This window comes from Schistocerca piceifrons, chromosome 1, assembly GCF_021461385.2.
Source record: "Schistocerca piceifrons isolate TAMUIC-IGC-003096 chromosome 1, iqSchPice1.1, whole genome shotgun sequence".
Classification (NCBI taxonomy): Eukaryota; Metazoa; Arthropoda; class Insecta; order Orthoptera; family Acrididae; genus Schistocerca; species Schistocerca piceifrons.
Window position 1 is genome coordinate 373,310,163 of NC_060138.1, and position 6,000 is coordinate 373,316,162.

Sequence of the window (6,000 nt, forward strand, 5' to 3'; positions counted from 1 at the left end):
GGGACAACAGACATTTCCTCCTATGAATGTAACGCTCTCTTGCTTTGGTGGATGACAGTTTCAGACAAGAGTTCCCATCTAAAGTTTATTTTTCTCCTGCATATCGATAAACATTGGCTATTTTAGAGGTGTCCAGAAGAAACTCTGCGGATGGAAAGGTATGTCCGAAACCGTCGTCCACTGACAAGGCGATCATGGGAATCAGTCATTATCAACGAATAACGAACAGCTTTGAGAGACATTCGGCTTATGGTCTGTCAGCATAAAATGTTACTTTTGCTGCTAATGGGGTTGCCTAGTAGCAGGCACCATCACCTATAACTTTCACGTTCTGTAGCGTCATTTGGATTATGTTACTGGACACGGACTGTTATCCTCGATTTGTTCCTCAAGACATTTTTTACAACCCCGCGAAGTTTCTAGCAGCGTTTCTGGGGCACCCTGTACATTCCTCGTGGTATTTGTTGTTTTTTCATCCCAGCGTATATACAGTACATACATGGTATTTGTTTTTGACAATATTGACTCATTTGGAAGGAATTGCAACATTCACTCAGCTATCACTAGGCAAAAAACGATATGCGCATGGGTAACTCCCCATTAATTATTGTACAAGAGGTTGTGCACAATTCAGCAGGCTTCTTTTCAACAGGCTTTCAGCAAAACTAATAAAAATTGAGTGATAAACCACAACTGTTCAAATCCAAGATGAAAGGTATAATGCAGCACAAGTTCCTCACAGATGATGAGAACTTTTCTGTGTATTGTTTTATTTTTTCTTATACTCTCTCTGAACTTTTTAGTATTTTATTCTTTAAATATTTTATTTATGAATTTTGTAATGAGCATTCTGTAAACTATGTATTGAGACGTTCTGTGACAAGCAGCTGTGGCTGGCATGGTCCCACGTAACGTGATAGATAAATAAATAAGCCATTCTTCCCGTGATCCAAACGTGAATGGAAGAAAAATGACTCACAATATGTGGTAAATAAGAAGTACTATTTGTCTCACACTTGGGAAGTAAGGACGTTGAAAGGTCTCTGTTGGATTCCTTTCATGGTAATTTCTTAAATATGTTGTCATTTACGGCATACATTCCACTTCTAAATTTACTGTGGTGTTTCTGACTCTATCTGGGAGGAGACTGAGCAGTGGAACGCGTTACTTTTACACATAATCGAAAACGAACTGTCACACTACTACACTTTAAAACACAGTTTATATGTAATTCATGTCACGCAGTCTCATACAGAACCTACATCCGCTTTCTTTTATATACTGTATATGATAAGATACTGTCAGCCCCCTTCCCTTCTGTGTGAAAGGATGAATGAGCAGCGTATTTCTAGCTGCATGCTTGATGGTAGCAGACAAGCCTGTCTGCTAGAAAACGTTTGGACCAACGTCGGAACAGGTAGCTACGCTTTCTAAAAGCAAAAAGGTTTCTATTCTTGATATGCTCCTGTCTTTCCCTTGTCATGTTGGTATCGGAAGCTGCCTCTCTTGCCACTTCCATTTGTATCTGTGAAGCACCCTCGGTAGGGGCCCACAGCAGTCTGTCCGCGGCGAGCGTCTTAAGTGGTAAGATCTCCGGCGAAGGGTGTCTCAGCAGAGATTTCTTAAGTTCAGCCTAACTGAAAATTCAATCACCTTTATTTCAGGTTTAGATCTAAAATATCTAATGTTATCTTAAATTGCAACGCAGTGTAATTAGAATGTGAAGTTCAGAATATCTTCCGGTAGTTGCTTTGTCACTACTTTCTGAGTAAAGTGGAACCACGTGTTGATCAGTAACTCTAACTAAGATCATCAATCTTAAATGCGAATGTGCGTGAGATTGTAACGTCTCGTCTTGACAGTATTTTTCAATATAGCAACTTTCCTTTATGTTCAACCCACGTGGGGTGTACTTTGTGAGACCAGTACCACGTGGTTATACAACTGTTTGACCCATCAGGTTAATAGTAAGACGATAGTAACCAGTCTGAGGTTTTTATTTTGTAAACTGTGTTTCGATGTAATTTATTTTAATTATCAAAATTATTGTGGAGTTACACTTTTGTGTGGTGTAATCATCAAAGTAGCCCTCAGCTATTCTTTTTGGGAAGAATTCTCAGAGAGTTAGTATGAATTTAGTATAACAGCGTGTGGTAATTTCATGACAGACAGGATAGCGCTACGAACATACCTTCTTTGGGTGAAAATTGAATCGGTTGGTTGTGGTTAATTTCCTCTTGCATATGTTTCAACGTTCTTCGTGTGTTATTTTATGAATGCAGTGTTGTATGCAGTCTCCCAATCTTGGCTCCATATTTGATGTGTTCCGAAAGATTATAAACTCATATTTTCACAATCCTAAATAAGGCACCAATTTAGTTATGAGCCAAGTTTAATATGCTGAAATTTTAACGGAACAATGGTCAATGTTAAAATAAATGTCCAAATATAAACTGATTTATTTCTTTATACGAGGGCAGTTCAATAAGTAATGCAACACATTTTTTTTCTCGGCCAATTTTGGTTGAAAAAACAGGAAATTTCTTGTGGAATATTTTCAAACATTCCCGCTTCGTCTCGTATAGTTTCTCGTATAGTTTGACTTCCGACAGGTGACAGCGCTGTACGGAGCTGTTAAAATGGCGTCTGTAACGGATGTGCGTTGCAAACAACGGGCAGTGATCGAGTTTCTTTTGGCGGAAAACCAGGGCATCTCAGATATTCATAGGCGCTTGCAGAATGTCTACGGTGATCTGGCAGTGGACAAAAGCACGGTGAGTCGTTGGGCAAAGCGTGTGTCATCATCGCCGCAAGGTCAAGCAAGACTGTCTGATCTCCCGCGTGCGGGCCGGCCGTGCACAGCTGTGACTCCTGCAATGGCGGAGCGTGCGAACACACTTGTTCGAGATGATCGACGGATCACCATCAAACAACTCAGTGCTCAACTTGACATCTCTGTTGGTAGTGCTGTCACAATTGTTCACCAGTTGGGATATTCAAAGGTTTGTTCCCGCTGGGTCCCTCGTTGTCTAACCGAACACCATAAAGAGCAAAGGAGAACCATCTGTGCGGAATTGCTTGCTCGTCATGTGGCTGAGGGTGACAATTTCTTGTCAAAGATTGTTACAGGCGATGAAACATGGGTTCATCACTTCGAACCTGAAACAAAATGGCAATCAATGGAGTGACGCCACACCCACTCCCCTACCAAGAAAAAGTTTAAAGCCATACCCTCAGCCGGTAAAGTCATGGTTAGAGTCTTCTGGGACGCTGAAGGGGTTATTCTGTTCGATGTCCTTCCCCATGGTCAAACGATCAACTCTGAAGTGTATTGTGCTACTCTTCAGAAATTGAAGAAACGACTTCAGCGTGTTCGCAGGCACAAAAATCTGAACGAACTTCTCCTTCTTCACGACAACGCAAGACCTCACACAAGTCTTCGCACCCGAGAGGAGCTCACAAAACTTCAGTGGACTGTTCTTCCTCATGCACCCTACAGCCCCGATCTCGCACCGTCGGATTTCCATATGTTTGGCCCAATGAAGGACGCAATCCGTGGGAGGCACTACGCGGATGATGAAGAAGTTATTGATGCCGTGCGACGTTGGCTCCGACATCGACCAGTGGAATGGTACCGTGCAGGCATACAGGCCCTCATTTCAAGGTGGCGTAAGGCCGTAGCATTGAATGGAGATTACGTTGAAAAATAGTGTTGTGTAGCTAAAAGATTGGGGAATAACCTGGTGTATTTCAATGCTGAATAAAACAACCCCTGTTTCAGAAAAAAATGTGTTGCATTACTTATTGAACTGCCCTCGTATATACACTCCTGGAAATGGAAAAAAGAACACATTGACACCGGTGTGTCAGACCCACCATACTTGCTCCGGACACTGTGAGAGGGCTGTACAAGCAATGATCACACGCACGGCACAGCGGACACACCAGGAACCGCGGTGTTGGCCGTCGAATGGCGCTAGCTGCGCAGCATTTGTGCACCGCCGCCGTCAGTGTCAGCCAGTTTGCCGTGGCATACGGAGCTCCATCGCAGTCTTTAACACTGGTAGCATGCCGCGACAGCGTGGACGTGAACCGTATGTGCAGTTGACGGACTTTGAGCGAGGGCGTATAGTGGGCATGCGGGAGGCCGGGTGGACGTACCGCCGAATTGCTCAACACGTGGGGCGTGAGGTCTCCACAGTACATCGATGTTGTCGCCAGTGGTCGGCGGAAGGTGCACGTGCCCGTCGACCTGGGACTGGACCGCAGCGACGCACGGATGCACGCCAAGACCGTAGGATCCTACGCAGTGCCGTAGGGGACCGCACCGCCACTTCCCAGCAAATTAGGGACACTGTTGCTCCTGGGGTATCGGCGAGGACCATTCGCAACCGACTCCATGAAGCTGGGCTACGGTCCCGCACACCGTTAGGCCGTCTTCCGCTCACGCCCCAACATCGTGCAGCCCGCCTCCAGTGGTGTCGCAACAGGCGTGAATGGAGGGACGAATGGAGACGTGTCGTCTTCAGTGATGAGAGTCGCTTCTGCCTTGGTGCCAATGATGGTCGTATGCGTGTTTGGCGCCGTGCAGGTGAGCGCCACAATCAGGACTGCATACGACCGAGGCACAAAGGGCCAACACCCGGCATCATGGTGTGGGGAGCGATCTCCTACACTGGCCGTACACCACTGGTGATCGTCGAGGGGACACTGAATAGTGCACGGTACATCCAAACCGTCATCGAACCCATCGTTCTACCATTCCTAGACCGTCAAGGGAACTTGCTGTTCCAACAGGACAATGCACGTCCGCATGTATCCCGCGACACCCAACGTGCTCTAGAAGGTGTAAGTCAACTACCCTGGCCAGCAAGATCTCCGGATCTGTCCCCCATTGAGCATGTTTGGGACTGGATGAAGCGTCGTCTCACGTGGTCTGCACGTCCAGCACGAACGCTGGTCCAACTGAGGCGCCAGGTGGAAATGGCATGGCAAGCCGTTCCACAGGACTACATCCAGCATCTCTACGATCGTCTCCATGGGAGAATAGCAGCCTGCATTGCTGCGAAAGGTGGATATACACTGTACTAGTGCCGACATTGTGCATGCTCTGTTGCCTGTGTCTATGTGCCTGTGGTTCTGTCAGTGTGATCATGTGATGTATCTGACCCCAGGAATGTGTCAATAAAGTTTCCCCTTCCTGGGACAATGAATTCACGGTGTTCTTATTTCAATTTCCAGTAGTGTATATCCGGTTGTCGTAAGATGACTAATAAAAGATTATAATTAATGTTAGTCTGGTTGGGAATTTGGTAAGCTAGACTGGATACCTGGTGAAACAGTTGCTCAGTAATACAAGGTTAACTTCCCGAGATAGCTCACAGCTTTTAACCCGCTTTCAGAACAACTTAACGCAGCAGCATTACAACTTAAAACTTACAACTGCCCTAGCATGATATTACATTCAACACTTTCGAGGTTTATTAATTCCCCCCAGCACATGACTGATAAGTGCAGTGGTAGACTGGTCTGACGTAGTCAGTACTTTTTTTTTGTTTATACTGTACATTTGAGACTGCCACTAATTTGTGATACATTATATAGGAACAAAACAGGCTAGCAACTCTGTAGAGCTTTTAAATGTCTTTGACGTATGCTCTCAATATCACCTCTGTATTAGAGACTTTTCACAGACAAAACCACAGGAAAATTGGCATTTATCAATATCCACTTTTTCAAAGTCGTTATCGTTCTCACTGACACATTGAAACAATATGTTTCTCATCACATTCAACGCCTTTTAGACCAGTAGCCCTTACACAATTTCAGCCATTGTCTCATTGTACAAGGAACGTGACAACAATTTATCACATGAACCGATGTGGGCCAGAGACTGAATTACTAAATTCGCACACAGAAGTGATGAGTTTCAGTCAAAGTGCAGACATTTTTGATGTATTTCATAAAACTGTTATAGCAGACAATTACAGGATAGATCTT